Source organism: Euprymna scolopes, chromosome 11, assembly GCF_053919585.1.
Source record: "Euprymna scolopes isolate OS-2025 chromosome 11, ASM5391958v1, whole genome shotgun sequence".
In the NCBI taxonomy this organism is placed as follows: domain Eukaryota; kingdom Metazoa; phylum Mollusca; class Cephalopoda; order Sepiida; family Sepiolidae; genus Euprymna; species Euprymna scolopes.
The window spans coordinates 1,938,937-1,950,366 of record NC_136492.1 but is presented as its reverse complement, the minus strand read 5'-3'; the positions used below and the strand labels follow the sequence as shown (position 1 = coordinate 1,950,366).

The 11,430-nt window shown below is 38.3% G+C and overlaps 62 non-coding genes across 62 annotated transcripts; all 62 read left to right on the top strand.

Annotated features, from left to right (window-relative positions):
• The first annotated feature begins 91 nt into the window (after positions 1–91).
• Trnat-agu (transfer RNA threonine (anticodon AGU)) lies at positions 92–165 on the top strand. Its single transcript has one exon. It is a non-coding gene; the product is annotated as a tRNA-Thr (tRNA).
• Positions 166–235: 70 nt separating this feature from the next.
• On the top strand, positions 236–309 carry Trnat-agu (transfer RNA threonine (anticodon AGU)). The gene has a single exon. It is a non-coding gene; the product is annotated as a tRNA-Thr (tRNA).
• Positions 310–523: 214 nt separating this feature from the next.
• Positions 524–597, top strand: Trnat-agu (transfer RNA threonine (anticodon AGU)). Its single transcript has one exon. It is a non-coding gene; the product is annotated as a tRNA-Thr (tRNA).
• A 214-nt stretch (positions 598–811) lies between these two features.
• Trnat-agu (transfer RNA threonine (anticodon AGU)) lies at positions 812–885 on the top strand. Its single transcript has one exon. It is a non-coding gene; the product is annotated as a tRNA-Thr (tRNA).
• A 214-nt stretch (positions 886–1,099) lies between these two features.
• On the top strand, positions 1,100–1,173 carry Trnat-agu (transfer RNA threonine (anticodon AGU)). Its single transcript has one exon. It is a non-coding gene; the product is annotated as a tRNA-Thr (tRNA).
• Positions 1,174–1,243: 70 nt separating this feature from the next.
• Positions 1,244–1,317, top strand: Trnat-agu (transfer RNA threonine (anticodon AGU)). The gene has a single exon. It is a non-coding gene; the product is annotated as a tRNA-Thr (tRNA).
• A 214-nt stretch (positions 1,318–1,531) lies between these two features.
• On the top strand, positions 1,532–1,605 carry Trnat-agu (transfer RNA threonine (anticodon AGU)). The gene has a single exon. It is a non-coding gene; the product is annotated as a tRNA-Thr (tRNA).
• Positions 1,606–1,675: 70 nt separating this feature from the next.
• Positions 1,676–1,749, top strand: Trnat-agu (transfer RNA threonine (anticodon AGU)). Its single transcript has one exon. It is a non-coding gene; the product is annotated as a tRNA-Thr (tRNA).
• A 214-nt stretch (positions 1,750–1,963) lies between these two features.
• On the top strand, positions 1,964–2,037 carry Trnat-agu (transfer RNA threonine (anticodon AGU)). The gene has a single exon. It is a non-coding gene; the product is annotated as a tRNA-Thr (tRNA).
• Positions 2,038–2,107: 70 nt separating this feature from the next.
• On the top strand, positions 2,108–2,181 carry Trnat-agu (transfer RNA threonine (anticodon AGU)). Its single transcript has one exon. It is a non-coding gene; the product is annotated as a tRNA-Thr (tRNA).
• Positions 2,182–2,251: 70 nt separating this feature from the next.
• On the top strand, positions 2,252–2,325 carry Trnat-agu (transfer RNA threonine (anticodon AGU)). Its single transcript has one exon. It is a non-coding gene; the product is annotated as a tRNA-Thr (tRNA).
• Positions 2,326–2,395: 70 nt separating this feature from the next.
• On the top strand, positions 2,396–2,469 carry Trnat-agu (transfer RNA threonine (anticodon AGU)). Its single transcript has one exon. It is a non-coding gene; the product is annotated as a tRNA-Thr (tRNA).
• Positions 2,470–2,683: 214 nt separating this feature from the next.
• Trnat-agu (transfer RNA threonine (anticodon AGU)) lies at positions 2,684–2,757 on the top strand. The gene has a single exon. It is a non-coding gene; the product is annotated as a tRNA-Thr (tRNA).
• A 70-nt stretch (positions 2,758–2,827) lies between these two features.
• On the top strand, positions 2,828–2,901 carry Trnat-agu (transfer RNA threonine (anticodon AGU)). The gene has a single exon. It is a non-coding gene; the product is annotated as a tRNA-Thr (tRNA).
• Positions 2,902–3,115: 214 nt separating this feature from the next.
• Positions 3,116–3,189, top strand: Trnat-agu (transfer RNA threonine (anticodon AGU)). Its single transcript has one exon. It is a non-coding gene; the product is annotated as a tRNA-Thr (tRNA).
• Positions 3,190–3,259: 70 nt separating this feature from the next.
• Positions 3,260–3,333, top strand: Trnat-agu (transfer RNA threonine (anticodon AGU)). The gene has a single exon. It is a non-coding gene; the product is annotated as a tRNA-Thr (tRNA).
• A 214-nt stretch (positions 3,334–3,547) lies between these two features.
• On the top strand, positions 3,548–3,621 carry Trnat-agu (transfer RNA threonine (anticodon AGU)). Its single transcript has one exon. It is a non-coding gene; the product is annotated as a tRNA-Thr (tRNA).
• Positions 3,622–3,835: 214 nt separating this feature from the next.
• On the top strand, positions 3,836–3,909 carry Trnat-agu (transfer RNA threonine (anticodon AGU)). Its single transcript has one exon. It is a non-coding gene; the product is annotated as a tRNA-Thr (tRNA).
• A 70-nt stretch (positions 3,910–3,979) lies between these two features.
• Trnat-agu (transfer RNA threonine (anticodon AGU)) lies at positions 3,980–4,053 on the top strand. The gene has a single exon. It is a non-coding gene; the product is annotated as a tRNA-Thr (tRNA).
• Positions 4,054–4,123: 70 nt separating this feature from the next.
• Trnat-agu (transfer RNA threonine (anticodon AGU)) lies at positions 4,124–4,197 on the top strand. The gene has a single exon. It is a non-coding gene; the product is annotated as a tRNA-Thr (tRNA).
• Positions 4,198–4,267: 70 nt separating this feature from the next.
• On the top strand, positions 4,268–4,341 carry Trnat-agu (transfer RNA threonine (anticodon AGU)). Its single transcript has one exon. It is a non-coding gene; the product is annotated as a tRNA-Thr (tRNA).
• Positions 4,342–4,411: 70 nt separating this feature from the next.
• On the top strand, positions 4,412–4,485 carry Trnat-agu (transfer RNA threonine (anticodon AGU)). Its single transcript has one exon. It is a non-coding gene; the product is annotated as a tRNA-Thr (tRNA).
• A 70-nt stretch (positions 4,486–4,555) lies between these two features.
• On the top strand, positions 4,556–4,629 carry Trnat-agu (transfer RNA threonine (anticodon AGU)). The gene has a single exon. It is a non-coding gene; the product is annotated as a tRNA-Thr (tRNA).
• Positions 4,630–4,699: 70 nt separating this feature from the next.
• Trnat-agu (transfer RNA threonine (anticodon AGU)) lies at positions 4,700–4,773 on the top strand. Its single transcript has one exon. It is a non-coding gene; the product is annotated as a tRNA-Thr (tRNA).
• A 70-nt stretch (positions 4,774–4,843) lies between these two features.
• Trnat-agu (transfer RNA threonine (anticodon AGU)) lies at positions 4,844–4,917 on the top strand. Its single transcript has one exon. It is a non-coding gene; the product is annotated as a tRNA-Thr (tRNA).
• A 70-nt stretch (positions 4,918–4,987) lies between these two features.
• Trnat-agu (transfer RNA threonine (anticodon AGU)) lies at positions 4,988–5,061 on the top strand. Its single transcript has one exon. It is a non-coding gene; the product is annotated as a tRNA-Thr (tRNA).
• A 70-nt stretch (positions 5,062–5,131) lies between these two features.
• On the top strand, positions 5,132–5,205 carry Trnat-agu (transfer RNA threonine (anticodon AGU)). The gene has a single exon. It is a non-coding gene; the product is annotated as a tRNA-Thr (tRNA).
• A 214-nt stretch (positions 5,206–5,419) lies between these two features.
• Positions 5,420–5,493, top strand: Trnat-agu (transfer RNA threonine (anticodon AGU)). Its single transcript has one exon. It is a non-coding gene; the product is annotated as a tRNA-Thr (tRNA).
• A 70-nt stretch (positions 5,494–5,563) lies between these two features.
• On the top strand, positions 5,564–5,637 carry Trnat-agu (transfer RNA threonine (anticodon AGU)). The gene has a single exon. It is a non-coding gene; the product is annotated as a tRNA-Thr (tRNA).
• Positions 5,638–5,707: 70 nt separating this feature from the next.
• Trnat-agu (transfer RNA threonine (anticodon AGU)) lies at positions 5,708–5,781 on the top strand. The gene has a single exon. It is a non-coding gene; the product is annotated as a tRNA-Thr (tRNA).
• Positions 5,782–5,851: 70 nt separating this feature from the next.
• Positions 5,852–5,925, top strand: Trnat-agu (transfer RNA threonine (anticodon AGU)). Its single transcript has one exon. It is a non-coding gene; the product is annotated as a tRNA-Thr (tRNA).
• A 70-nt stretch (positions 5,926–5,995) lies between these two features.
• Trnat-agu (transfer RNA threonine (anticodon AGU)) lies at positions 5,996–6,069 on the top strand. Its single transcript has one exon. It is a non-coding gene; the product is annotated as a tRNA-Thr (tRNA).
• A 214-nt stretch (positions 6,070–6,283) lies between these two features.
• Trnat-agu (transfer RNA threonine (anticodon AGU)) lies at positions 6,284–6,357 on the top strand. The gene has a single exon. It is a non-coding gene; the product is annotated as a tRNA-Thr (tRNA).
• A 70-nt stretch (positions 6,358–6,427) lies between these two features.
• Positions 6,428–6,501, top strand: Trnat-agu (transfer RNA threonine (anticodon AGU)). The gene has a single exon. It is a non-coding gene; the product is annotated as a tRNA-Thr (tRNA).
• A 70-nt stretch (positions 6,502–6,571) lies between these two features.
• Trnat-agu (transfer RNA threonine (anticodon AGU)) lies at positions 6,572–6,645 on the top strand. The gene has a single exon. It is a non-coding gene; the product is annotated as a tRNA-Thr (tRNA).
• Positions 6,646–6,859: 214 nt separating this feature from the next.
• On the top strand, positions 6,860–6,933 carry Trnat-agu (transfer RNA threonine (anticodon AGU)). The gene has a single exon. It is a non-coding gene; the product is annotated as a tRNA-Thr (tRNA).
• Positions 6,934–7,147: 214 nt separating this feature from the next.
• Trnat-agu (transfer RNA threonine (anticodon AGU)) lies at positions 7,148–7,221 on the top strand. Its single transcript has one exon. It is a non-coding gene; the product is annotated as a tRNA-Thr (tRNA).
• Positions 7,222–7,291: 70 nt separating this feature from the next.
• On the top strand, positions 7,292–7,365 carry Trnat-agu (transfer RNA threonine (anticodon AGU)). Its single transcript has one exon. It is a non-coding gene; the product is annotated as a tRNA-Thr (tRNA).
• Positions 7,366–7,435: 70 nt separating this feature from the next.
• Positions 7,436–7,509, top strand: Trnat-agu (transfer RNA threonine (anticodon AGU)). The gene has a single exon. It is a non-coding gene; the product is annotated as a tRNA-Thr (tRNA).
• A 70-nt stretch (positions 7,510–7,579) lies between these two features.
• Positions 7,580–7,653, top strand: Trnat-agu (transfer RNA threonine (anticodon AGU)). Its single transcript has one exon. It is a non-coding gene; the product is annotated as a tRNA-Thr (tRNA).
• Positions 7,654–7,723: 70 nt separating this feature from the next.
• Trnat-agu (transfer RNA threonine (anticodon AGU)) lies at positions 7,724–7,797 on the top strand. Its single transcript has one exon. It is a non-coding gene; the product is annotated as a tRNA-Thr (tRNA).
• Positions 7,798–8,011: 214 nt separating this feature from the next.
• Trnat-agu (transfer RNA threonine (anticodon AGU)) lies at positions 8,012–8,085 on the top strand. Its single transcript has one exon. It is a non-coding gene; the product is annotated as a tRNA-Thr (tRNA).
• Positions 8,086–8,155: 70 nt separating this feature from the next.
• Trnat-agu (transfer RNA threonine (anticodon AGU)) lies at positions 8,156–8,229 on the top strand. The gene has a single exon. It is a non-coding gene; the product is annotated as a tRNA-Thr (tRNA).
• Positions 8,230–8,299: 70 nt separating this feature from the next.
• Positions 8,300–8,373, top strand: Trnat-agu (transfer RNA threonine (anticodon AGU)). The gene has a single exon. It is a non-coding gene; the product is annotated as a tRNA-Thr (tRNA).
• A 70-nt stretch (positions 8,374–8,443) lies between these two features.
• Positions 8,444–8,517, top strand: Trnat-agu (transfer RNA threonine (anticodon AGU)). The gene has a single exon. It is a non-coding gene; the product is annotated as a tRNA-Thr (tRNA).
• A 70-nt stretch (positions 8,518–8,587) lies between these two features.
• Positions 8,588–8,661, top strand: Trnat-agu (transfer RNA threonine (anticodon AGU)). The gene has a single exon. It is a non-coding gene; the product is annotated as a tRNA-Thr (tRNA).
• Positions 8,662–8,731: 70 nt separating this feature from the next.
• Positions 8,732–8,805, top strand: Trnat-agu (transfer RNA threonine (anticodon AGU)). Its single transcript has one exon. It is a non-coding gene; the product is annotated as a tRNA-Thr (tRNA).
• Positions 8,806–9,019: 214 nt separating this feature from the next.
• Trnat-agu (transfer RNA threonine (anticodon AGU)) lies at positions 9,020–9,093 on the top strand. Its single transcript has one exon. It is a non-coding gene; the product is annotated as a tRNA-Thr (tRNA).
• A 70-nt stretch (positions 9,094–9,163) lies between these two features.
• Trnat-agu (transfer RNA threonine (anticodon AGU)) lies at positions 9,164–9,237 on the top strand. Its single transcript has one exon. It is a non-coding gene; the product is annotated as a tRNA-Thr (tRNA).
• Positions 9,238–9,309: 72 nt separating this feature from the next.
• Trnat-agu (transfer RNA threonine (anticodon AGU)) lies at positions 9,310–9,383 on the top strand. The gene has a single exon. It is a non-coding gene; the product is annotated as a tRNA-Thr (tRNA).
• Positions 9,384–9,453: 70 nt separating this feature from the next.
• Trnat-agu (transfer RNA threonine (anticodon AGU)) lies at positions 9,454–9,527 on the top strand. Its single transcript has one exon. It is a non-coding gene; the product is annotated as a tRNA-Thr (tRNA).
• Positions 9,528–9,597: 70 nt separating this feature from the next.
• Positions 9,598–9,671, top strand: Trnat-agu (transfer RNA threonine (anticodon AGU)). Its single transcript has one exon. It is a non-coding gene; the product is annotated as a tRNA-Thr (tRNA).
• A 70-nt stretch (positions 9,672–9,741) lies between these two features.
• Trnat-agu (transfer RNA threonine (anticodon AGU)) lies at positions 9,742–9,815 on the top strand. Its single transcript has one exon. It is a non-coding gene; the product is annotated as a tRNA-Thr (tRNA).
• A 70-nt stretch (positions 9,816–9,885) lies between these two features.
• On the top strand, positions 9,886–9,959 carry Trnat-agu (transfer RNA threonine (anticodon AGU)). The gene has a single exon. It is a non-coding gene; the product is annotated as a tRNA-Thr (tRNA).
• Positions 9,960–10,029: 70 nt separating this feature from the next.
• Positions 10,030–10,103, top strand: Trnat-agu (transfer RNA threonine (anticodon AGU)). The gene has a single exon. It is a non-coding gene; the product is annotated as a tRNA-Thr (tRNA).
• A 214-nt stretch (positions 10,104–10,317) lies between these two features.
• Trnat-agu (transfer RNA threonine (anticodon AGU)) lies at positions 10,318–10,391 on the top strand. The gene has a single exon. It is a non-coding gene; the product is annotated as a tRNA-Thr (tRNA).
• Positions 10,392–10,461: 70 nt separating this feature from the next.
• Trnat-agu (transfer RNA threonine (anticodon AGU)) lies at positions 10,462–10,535 on the top strand. The gene has a single exon. It is a non-coding gene; the product is annotated as a tRNA-Thr (tRNA).
• A 214-nt stretch (positions 10,536–10,749) lies between these two features.
• Trnat-agu (transfer RNA threonine (anticodon AGU)) lies at positions 10,750–10,823 on the top strand. The gene has a single exon. It is a non-coding gene; the product is annotated as a tRNA-Thr (tRNA).
• A 70-nt stretch (positions 10,824–10,893) lies between these two features.
• Trnat-agu (transfer RNA threonine (anticodon AGU)) lies at positions 10,894–10,967 on the top strand. Its single transcript has one exon. It is a non-coding gene; the product is annotated as a tRNA-Thr (tRNA).
• Positions 10,968–11,037: 70 nt separating this feature from the next.
• Positions 11,038–11,111, top strand: Trnat-agu (transfer RNA threonine (anticodon AGU)). Its single transcript has one exon. It is a non-coding gene; the product is annotated as a tRNA-Thr (tRNA).
• A 70-nt stretch (positions 11,112–11,181) lies between these two features.
• Positions 11,182–11,255, top strand: Trnat-agu (transfer RNA threonine (anticodon AGU)). The gene has a single exon. It is a non-coding gene; the product is annotated as a tRNA-Thr (tRNA).
• A 70-nt stretch (positions 11,256–11,325) lies between these two features.
• On the top strand, positions 11,326–11,399 carry Trnat-agu (transfer RNA threonine (anticodon AGU)). The gene has a single exon. It is a non-coding gene; the product is annotated as a tRNA-Thr (tRNA).
• The last annotated feature ends 31 nt before the right edge of the window (positions 11,400–11,430 follow it).

Sequence of the window (11,430 nt, the reverse complement as noted above, 5' to 3'; positions counted from 1 at the left end):
GTCCGAATCCCTCTGGAGCCTTGTATTCTTGTTTAAGACTCGTTTTATTAATAATGAAACATAATCATATTTATTGTTTTCTTAATATATCGGCTCCATAGCTCAGTTGGTTAGAGCGCCAGTCTAGTAAACTGGAGGTCGAGGGTCCGAATCCCTCTGGAGCCTTGTATTCTTGTTTAAGACTCGTTTTATTAATAATGAAACATAATCATATTTATTGTTTTCTTAATATATCGGCTCCATAGCTCAGTTGGTTAGAGCGCCAGTCTAGTAAACTGGAGGTCGAGGGTCCGAATCCCTCTGGAGCCTTGTATTCTTGTTTAACACTCGTTTTATTATTAATGATACATAATCATATTTATTGTTTTCTTAATATATCGACTCCATAGCTCAGTTGGTTAGAGCGCCAGTCTAGTAAACTGGAGGTCGAGGGTCCGAATCCCTCTGGAGCCTTGTATTCTTGTTTAACACTCGTTTTATTATTAATGATACATAATCATATTTATTGTTTCCTTAATATATCGGCTCCATAGCTCAGTTGGTTAGAGCGCCAGTCTAGTAAACTGGAGGTCGAGGGTCCGAATCCCTCTGGAGCCTTGTATTCTTGTTTAACACTCGTTTTATTATTAATGATACATAATCATATTTATTGTTTTCTTAATATATCGACTCCATAGCTCAGTTGGTTAGAGCGCCAGTCTAGTAAACTGGAGGTCGAGGGTCCGAATCCCTCTGGAGCCTTGTATTCTTGTTTAACACTCGTTTTATTATTAATGATACATAATCATATTTATTGTTTTCTTAATATATCGGCTCCATAGCTCAGTTGGTTAGAGCGCCAGTCTAGTAAACTGGAGGTCGAGGGTCCGAATCCCTCTGGAGCCTTGTATTCTTGTTTAACACTCGTTTTATTATTAATGATACATAATCATATTTATTGTTTTCTTAATATATCGACTCCATAGCTCAGTTGGTTAGAGCGCCAGTCTAGTAAACTGGAGGTCGAGGGTCCGAATCCCTCTGGAGCCTTGTATTCTTGTTTAACACTCGTTTTATTATTAATGATACATAATCATATTTATTGTTTCCTTAATATATCGGCTCCATAGCTCAGTTGGTTAGAGCGCCAGTCTAGTAAACTGGAGGTCGAGGGTCCGAATCCCTCTGGAGCCTTGTATTCTTGTTTAAGACTCGTTTTATTATTAATGATACATAATCATATTTATTGTTTCCTTAATATATCGGCTCCATAGCTCAGTTGGTTAGAGCGCCAGTCTAGTAAACTGGAGGTCGAGGGTCCGAATCCCTCTGGAGCCTCGTATTCTTGTTTAAGACTCGTTTTATTATTAATGATACATAATCATATTTATTGTTTTCTTAATATATCGACTCCATAGCTCAGTTGGTTAGAGCGCCAGTCTAGTAAACTGGAGGTCGAGGGTCCGAATCCCTCTGGAGCCTTGTATTCTTGTTTAACACTCGTTTTATTAATAATGAAACATAATCATATTTATTGTTTCCTTAATATATCGGCTCCATAGCTCAGTTGGTTAGAGCGCCAGTCTAGTAAACTGGAGGTCGAGGGTCCGAATCCCTCTGGAGCCTTGTATTCTTGTTTAACACTCGTTTTATTAATAATGAAACATAATCATATTTATTGTTTCCTTAATATATCGGCTCCATAGCTCAGTTGGTTAGAGCGCCAGTCTAGTAAACTGGAGGTCGAGGGTCCGAATCCCTCTGGAGCCTTGTATTCTTGTTTAAGACTCGTTTTATTATTAATGATACATAATCATATTTATTGTTTTCTTAATATATCGACTCCATAGCTCAGTTGGTTAGAGCGCCAGTCTAGTAAACTGGAGGTCGAGGGTCCGAATCCCTCTGGAGCCTTGTATTCTTGTTTAAGACTCGTTTTATTAATAATGAAACATAATCATATTTATTGTTTTCTTAATATATCGGCTCCATAGCTCAGTTGGTTAGAGCGCCAGTCTAGTAAACTGGAGGTCGAGGGTCCGAATCCCTCTGGAGCCTTGTATTCTTGTTTAACACTCGTTTTATTAATAATGAAACATAATCATATTTATTGTTTTCTTAATATATCGGCTCCATAGCTCAGTTGGTTAGAGCGCCAGTCTAGTAAACTGGAGGTCGAGGGTCCGAATCCCTCTGGAGCCTTGTATTCTTGTTTAACACTCGTTTTATTATTAATGATACATAATCATATTTATTGTTTCCTTAATATATCGGCTCCATAGCTCAGTTGGTTAGAGCGCCAGTCTAGTAAACTGGAGGTCGAGGGTCCGAATCCCTCTGGAGCCTTGTATTCTTGTTTAACACTCGTTTTATTAATAATGAAACATAATCATATTTATTGTTTTCTTAATATATCGGCTCCATAGCTCAGTTGGTTAGAGCGCCAGTCTAGTAAACTGGAGGTCGAGGGTCCGAATCCCTCTGGAGCCTTGTATTCTTGTTTAAGACTCGTTTTGTTATTAATGATACATAATCATATTTATTGTTTTCTTAATATATCGACTCCATAGCTCAGTTGGTTAGAGCGCCAGTCTAGTAAACTGGAGGTCGAGGGTCCGAATCCCTCTGGAGCCTTGTATTCTTGTTTAACACTCGTTTTATTATTAATGATACATAATCATATTTATTGTTTCCTTAATATATCGGCTCCATAGCTCAGTTGGTTAGAGCGCCAGTCTAGTAAACTGGAGGTCGAGGGTCCGAATCCCTCTGGAGCCTTGTATTCTTGTTTAACACTCGTTTTATTAATAATGAAACATAATCATATTTATTGTTTTCTTAATATATCGGCTCCATAGCTCAGTTGGTTAGAGCGCCAGTCTAGTAAACTGGAGGTCGAGGGTCCGAATCCCTCTGGAGCCTTGTATTCTTGTTTAAGACTCGTTTTATTATTAATGATACATAATCATATTTATTGTTTTCTTAATATATCGACTCCATAGCTCAGTTGGTTAGAGCGCCAGTCTAGTAAACTGGAGGTCGAGGGTCCGAATCCCTCTGGAGCCTTGTATTCTTGTTTAAGACTCGTTTTATTAATAATGAAACATAATCATATTTATTGTTTTCTTAATATATCGGCTCCATAGCTCAGTTGGTTAGAGCGCCAGTCTAGTAAACTGGAGGTCGAGGGTCCGAATCCCTCTGGAGCCTTGTATTCTTGTTTAACACTCGTTTTATTAATAATGAAACATAATCATATTTATTGTTTTCTTAATATATCGGCTCCATAGCTCAGTTGGTTAGAGCGCCAGTCTAGTAAACTGGAGGTCGAGGGTCCGAATCCCTCTGGAGCCTTGTATTCTTGTTTAAGACTCGTTTTATTATTAATGATACATAATCATATTTATTGTTTTCTTAATATATCGACTCCATAGCTCAGTTGGTTAGAGCGCCAGTCTAGTAAACTGGAGGTCGAGGGTCCGAATCCCTCTGGAGCCTTGTATTCTTGTTTAAGACTCGTTTTATTAATAATGAAACATAATCATATTTATTGTTTCCTTAATATATCGGCTCCATAGCTCAGTTGGTTAGAGCGCCAGTCTAGTAAACTGGAGGTCGAGGGTCCGAATCCCTCTGGAGCCTTGTATTCTTGTTTAAGACTCGTTTTATTATTAATGATACATAATCATATTTATTGTTTTCTTAATATATCGACTCCATAGCTCAGTTGGTTAGAGCGCCAGTCTAGTAAACTGGAGGTCGAGGGTCCGAATCCCTCTGGAGCCTTGTATTCTTGTTTAAGACTCGTTTTATTAATAATGAAACATAATCATATTTATTGTTTTCTTAATATATCGGCTCCATAGCTCAGTTGGTTAGAGCGCCAGTCTAGTAAACTGGAGGTCGAGGGTCCGAATCCCTCTGGAGCCTTGTATTCTTGTTTAAGACTCGTTTTATTAATAATGAAACATAATCATATTTATTGTTTTCTTAATATATCGGCTCCATAGCTCAGTTGGTTAGAGCGCCAGTCTAGTAAACTGGAGGTCGAGGGTCCGAATCCCTCTGGAGCCTTGTATTCTTGTTTAAGACTCGTTTTATTAATAATGAAACATAATCATATTTATTGTTTTCTTAATATATCGGCTCCATAGCTCAGTTGGTTAGAGCGCCAGTCTAGTAAACTGGAGGTCGAGGGTCCGAATCCCTCTGGAGCCTTGTATTCTTGTTTAAGACTCGTTTTATTAATAATGAAACATAATCATATTTATTGTTTTCTTAATATATCGGCTCCATAGCTCAGTTGGTTAGAGCGCCAGTCTAGTAAACTGGAGGTCGAGGGTCCGAATCCCTCTGGAGCCTTGTATTCTTGTTTAAGACTCGTTTTATTAATAATGAAACATAATCATATTTATTGTTTTCTTAATATATCGGCTCCATAGCTCAGTTGGTTAGAGCGCCAGTCTAGTAAACTGGAGGTCGAGGGTCCGAATCCCTCTGGAGCCTTGTATTCTTGTTTAAGACTCGTTTTATTAATAATGAAACATAATCATATTTATTGTTTTCTTAATATATCGGCTCCATAGCTCAGTTGGTTAGAGCGCCAGTCTAGTAAACTGGAGGTCGAGGGTCCGAATCCCTCTGGAGCCTTGTATTCTTGTTTAAGACTCGTTTTATTAATAATGAAACATAATCATATTTATTGTTTTCTTAATATATCGGCTCCATAGCTCAGTTGGTTAGAGCGCCAGTCTAGTAAACTGGAGGTCGAGGGTCCGAATCCCTCTGGAGCCTTGTATTCTTGTTTAAGACTCGTTTTATTAATAATGAAACATAATCATATTTATTGTTTTCTTAATATATCGGCTCCATAGCTCAGTTGGTTAGAGCGCCAGTCTAGTAAACTGGAGGTCGAGGGTCCGAATCCCTCTGGAGCCTTGTATTCTTGTTTAACACTCGTTTTATTAATAATGAAACATAATCATATTTATTGTTTTCTTAATATATCGGCTCCATAGCTCAGTTGGTTAGAGCGCCAGTCTAGTAAACTGGAGGTCGAGGGTCCGAATCCCTCTGGAGCCTTGTATTCTTGTTTAAGACTCGTTTTATTAATAATGAAACATAATCATATTTATTGTTTTCTTAATATATCGGCTCCATAGCTCAGTTGGTTAGAGCGCCAGTCTAGTAAACTGGAGGTCGAGGGTCCGAATCCCTCTGGAGCCTTGTATTCTTGTTTAAGACTCGTTTTATTATTAATGATACATAATCATATTTATTGTTTTCTTAATATATCGACTCCATAGCTCAGTTGGTTAGAGCGCCAGTCTAGTAAACTGGAGGTCGAGGGTCCGAATCCCTCTGGAGCCTTGTATTCTTGTTTAAGACTCGTTTTATTAATAATGAAACATAATCATATTTATTGTTTTCTTAATATATCGGCTCCATAGCTCAGTTGGTTAGAGCGCCAGTCTAGTAAACTGGAGGTCGAGGGTCCGAATCCCTCTGGAGCCTTGTATTCTTGTTTAAGACTCGTTTTATTAATAATGAAACATAATCATATTTATTGTTTTCTTAATATATCGGCTCCATAGCTCAGTTGGTTAGAGCGCCAGTCTAGTAAACTGGAGGTCGAGGGTCCGAATCCCTCTGGAGCCTTGTATTCTTGTTTAAGACTCGTTTTATTAATAATGAAACATAATCATATTTATTGTTTTCTTAATATATCGGCTCCATAGCTCAGTTGGTTAGAGCGCCAGTCTAGTAAACTGGAGGTCGAGGGTCCGAATCCCTCTGGAGCCTTGTATTCTTGTTTAAGACTCGTTTTATTAATAATGAAACATAATCATATTTATTGTTTTCTTAATATATCGGCTCCATAGCTCAGTTGGTTAGAGCGCCAGTCTAGTAAACTGGAGGTCGAGGGTCCGAATCCCTCTGGAGCCTTGTATTCTTGTTTAAGACTCGTTTTATTAATAATGAAACATAATCATATTTATTGTTTTCTTAATATATCGGCTCCATAGCTCAGTTGGTTAGAGCGCCAGTCTAGTAAACTGGAGGTCGAGGGTCCGAATCCCTCTGGAGCCTTGTATTCTTGTTTAAGACTCGTTTTATTATTAATGATACATAATCATATTTATTGTTTTCTTAATATATCGACTCCATAGCTCAGTTGGTTAGAGCGCCAGTCTAGTAAACTGGAGGTCGAGGGTCCGAATCCCTCTGGAGCCTTGTATTCTTGTTTAACACTCGTTTTATTAATAATGAAACATAATCATATTTATTGTTTTCTTAATATATCGGCTCCATAGCTCAGTTGGTTAGAGCGCCAGTCTAGTAAACTGGAGGTCGAGGGTCCGAATCCCTCTGGAGCCTTGTATTCTTGTTTAACACTCGTTTTATTAATAATGAAACATAATCATATTTATTGTTTTCTTAATATATCGGCTCCATAGCTCAGTTGGTTAGAGCGCCAGTCTAGTAAACTGGAGGTCGAGGGTCCGAATCCCTCTGGAGCCTTGTATTCTTGTTTAACACTCGTTTTATTAATAATGAAACATAATCATATTTATTGTTTCATTAATATATCGGCTCCATAGCTCAGTTGGTTAGAGCGCCAGTCTAGTAAACTGGAGGTCGAGGGTCCGAATCCCTCTGGAGCCTTGTATTCTTGTTTAACACTCGTTTTATTATTAATGATACATAATCATATTTGTTGTTTTCTTAATATATCGACTCCATAGCTCAGTTGGTTAGAGCGCCAGTCTAGTAAACTGGAGGTCGAGGGTCCGAATCCCTCTGGAGCCTTGTATTCTTGTTTAACACTCGTTTTATTATTAATGATACATAATCATATTTATTGTTTTCTTAATATATCGGCTCCATAGCTCAGTTGGTTAGAGCGCCAGTCTAGTAAACTGGAGGTCGAGGGTCCGAATCCCTCTGGAGCCTTGTATTCTTGTTTAACACTCGTTTTATTATTAATGATACATAATCATATTTATTGTTTTCTTAATATATCGACTCCATAGCTCAGTTGGTTAGAGCGCCAGTCTAGTAAACTGGAGGTCGAGGGTCCGAATCCCTCTGGAGCCTTGTATTCTTGTTTAAGACTCGTTTTATTAATAATGAAACATAATCATATTTATTGTTTTCTTAATATATCGGCTCCATAGCTCAGTTGGTTAGAGCGCCAGTCTAGTAAACTGGAGGTCGAGGGTCCGAATCCCTCTGGAGCCTTGTATTCTTGTTTAAGACTCGTTTTATTAATAATGAAACATAATCATATTTATTGTTTTCTTAATATATCGGCTCCATAGCTCAGTTGGTTAGAGCGCCAGTCTAGTAAACTGGAGGTCGAGGGTCCGAATCCCTCTGGAGCCTTGTATTCTTGTTTAACACTCGTTTTATTATTAATGATACATAATCATATTTATTGTTTCCTTATTATATCGGCTCCATAGCTCAGTTGGTTAGAGCGCCAGTCTAGTAAACTGGAGGTCGAGGGTCCGAATCCCTCTGGAGCCTTGTATTCTTGTTTAACACTCGTTTTATTATTAATGATACATAATCATATTTATTGTTTCCTTATTATATCGGCTCCATAGCTCAGTTGGTTAGAGCGCCAGTCTAGTAAACTGGAGGTCGAGGGTCCGAATCCCTCTGGAGCCTTGTATTCTTGTTTAACACTCGTTTTATTATTAATGATACATAATCATATTTATTGTTTTCTTAATATATCGGCTCCATAGCTCAGTTGGTTAGAGCGCCAGTCTAGTAAACTGGAGGTCGAGGGTCCGAATCCCTCTGGAGCCTTGTATTCTTGTTTAACACTCGTTTTATTATTAATGATACATAATCATATTTATTGTTTTCTTAATATATCGACTCCATAGCTCAGTTGGTTAGAGCGCCAGTCTAGTAAACTGGAGGTCGAGGGTCCGAATCCCTCTGGAGCCTTGTATTCTTGTTTAAGACTCGTTTTATTAATAATGAAACATAATCATATTTATTGTTTTCTTAATATATCGGCTCCATAGCTCAGTTGGTTAGAGCGCCAGTCTAGTAAACTGGAGGTCGAGGGTCCGAATCCCTCTGGAGCCTTGTATTCTTGTTTAACACTCGTTTTATTATTAATGATACATAATCATATTTATTGTTTCCTTATTATATCGGCTCCATAGCTCAGTTGGTTAGAGCGCCAGTCTAGTAAACTGGAGGTCGAGGGTCCGAATCCCTCTGGAGCCTTGTATTCTTGTTTAACACTCGTTTTATTATTAATGATACATAATCATATTTATTGTTTCCTTATTATATCGGCTCCATAGCTCAGTTGGTTAGAGCGCCAGTCTAGTAAACTGGAGGTCGAGGGTCCGAATCCCTCTGGAGCCTTGTATTCTTGTTTAACACTCGTTTTATTATTAATGATACATAATCATATTTATTGTTTCCTTATTATATCGGCTCCATAGCTCAGTTGGTTAGAGCGCCAGTCTAGTAAACTGGAGGTCGAGGGTCCGAATCCCTCTGGAGCCTTGTATTCTTGTTTAACACTCGTTTTATTATTAATGATACATAATCATATTTATTGTTTCCTTAATATATCGGCTCCATAGCTCAGTTGGTTAGAGCGCCAGTCTAGTAAACTGGAGGTCGAGGGTCCGAATCCCTCTGGAGCCTTGCATTCTTGTTTAAGACTCGTTTTATTAATAATGAAACATAATCATATTTATTGTTTTCTTAATATATCGGCTCCATAGCTCAGTTGGTTAGAGCGCCAGTCTAGTAAACTGGAGGTCGAGGGTCCGAATCCCTCTGGAGCCTTGTATTCTTGTTTAACACTCGTTTTATTATTAATGATACATAATCATATTTATTGTTTCCTTATTATATCGGCTCCATAGCTCAGTTGGTTAGAGCGCCAGTCTAGTAAACTGGAGGTCGAGGGCCCGACTCCCTCTGGAGCCTTGTATTCTTGTTTAACACTAGTTTTATTATTAATGATACATAATCATATTTATTGTTTCCTTAGTATATCGGCTCCATAGCTCAGTTGGTTAGAGCGCCAGTCTAGTAAACTGGAGGTCGAGGGTCCGAATCCCTCTGGAGCCTTGTATTCTTGTTTAACACTCGTTTTATTATTAATGATACATAATCATATTTATTGTTTCCTTAATATATCGGCTCCATAGCTCAGTTGGTTAGAGCGCCAGTCTAGTAAACTGGAGGTCGAGGGTCCGAATCCCTCTGGAGCCTTGTATTCTTGTTTAACACTCGTTTTATTATTAATGATACATAATCATATTTATTGTTTCCTCAATATATATCGGCTCCATAGCTCAGTTGGTTAGAGCGCCAGTCTAGTAAACTGGAGGTCGAGGGTCCGAATCCCTCTGGAGCCTTGTATTCTTGTTTAACACTCGTTTTATTATTAATGATACATAATCATATTTATTGTTTCCTTAATATATCGGCTCCATAGCTCAGTTGGTTAGAGCGCCAGTCTAGTAAACTGGAGGTCGAGGGTCCGAATCCCTCTGGAGCCTTGTATTCTTGTTTAAGACTCGTTTTATTAATAATGAAACATAATCATATTTATTGTTTTCTTAATATATCGGCTCCATAGCTCAGTTGGTTAGAGCGCCAGTCTAGTAAACTGGAGGTCGAGGGTCCGAATCCCTCTGGAGCCTTGTATTCTTGTTTAACACTCGTTTTATTATTAATGATACATAATCATATTTATTGTTTCCTTAATATATCGGCTCCATAGCTCAGTTGGTTAGAGCGCCAGTCTAGTAAACTGGAGGTCGAGGGTCCGAATCCCTCTGGAGCCTTGTATTCTTGTTTAACACTCGTTTTATTATTAATGATACATAATCATATTTATTGTTTCCTTAATATATCGGCTCCATAGCTCAGTTGGTTAGAGCGCCAGTCTAGTAAACTGGAGGTCGAGGGTCCGAATCCCTCTGGAGCCTTGTATTCTTGTTTAACACTCGTTTTATTATTAATGATACATAATCATATTTATTGTTTCATTAATATATCGGCTCCATGGCTCAGTTGGTTAGAGCGCCAGTTTAGTAAACTGGAGGTCGAGGGTCCGAATCCCTCTGGAGCCTTGTATTTTTGTTTAACACTCGTTTTATTATTAATGATACATAATCATATTTATTGTTTCCTTAATATATCGGCTCCATAGCTCAGTTGGTTAGAGCGCCAGTCTAGTAAACTGGAGGTCGAGGATCCGAATCCCTCTGGAGCCTTGTATTCTTGTTTAACACTCGTTTTATTATTAATGATACATAATCATATTTATTGTTTCCTTAATATATCGGCTCCATAGCTCAGTTGGTTAGAGCGCCAGTCTAGTAAACTGGAGGTCGAGGGTCCGAATCCCTCTGGAGCCTTGTATTCTTGTTTAACACTCGTTTTATTATTAATGATACATAATCATATTTATTGTTTTCTTAATATATCGGCTCCATAGCTCAGTTGGTTAGAGCGCCAGTCTAGTAAACTGGAGGTCGAGGGTCCGAATCCCTCTGGAGCCTTGTATTCTTGTTTAACACTCGTTTTATTATTAATGATACATAATCATATTTATTGTTTCCTTAATATATCGGCTCCATAGCTCAGTTGGTTAGAGCGCCAGTCTAGTAAACTGGAGGTCGAGGGACCGAATCCCTCTGGAGCCTTGTATTCTTGTTTAACACTCGTTTTATTATTAATGATACATAATCATATTTATTGTTTCCTTAATATATCGGCTCCATAGCTCAGTTGGTTAGAGCGCCAGTCTAGTAAACTGGAGGTCGAGGGTCCGAATCCCTCTGGAGCCTTGTATTCTTGTTTAACACTCGTTTTATTATTAATGATACATAATCATATTTATTGTTTCCTTAATATATCGGCTCCATAGCTCAGTTGGTTAGAGCGCCAGTCTAGTAAACTGGAGGTCGAGGGTCCGAATCCCTCTGGAGCCTTGTATTCTTGTTTAACACTCGTTTTATTATTAATGATACATAATCATATTTATTGTTTCCTTAATATATCGGCTCCATAGCTCAGTTGGTTAGAGCGCCAGTCTAGTAAACTGGAGGTCGAGGGTCCGAATCCCTCTGGAGCCTTGTATTCTTGTTTAACACTCGTTTTATTATTAATGATACATAATCATATTTATTGTTTCCTTAATATATCGGCTCCATAGCTCAGTTGGTTAGAGCGCCAGTCTAGTAAACTGGAGGTCGAGGGTCCGAATCCCTCTGGAGCCTTGTATTCTTGTTTAACACTCGTTTTATTATTAATGATACATAATCATATTTATTGTTTCCTTAATATATCGGCTCCATAGCTCAGTTGGTTAGAGCGCCAGTTTAGTAAACTGGAGGTCGAGGGTCCGAATCCCTCTGGAGCCTTGTATTTTTGTTTAACACTCGTTTTATTATT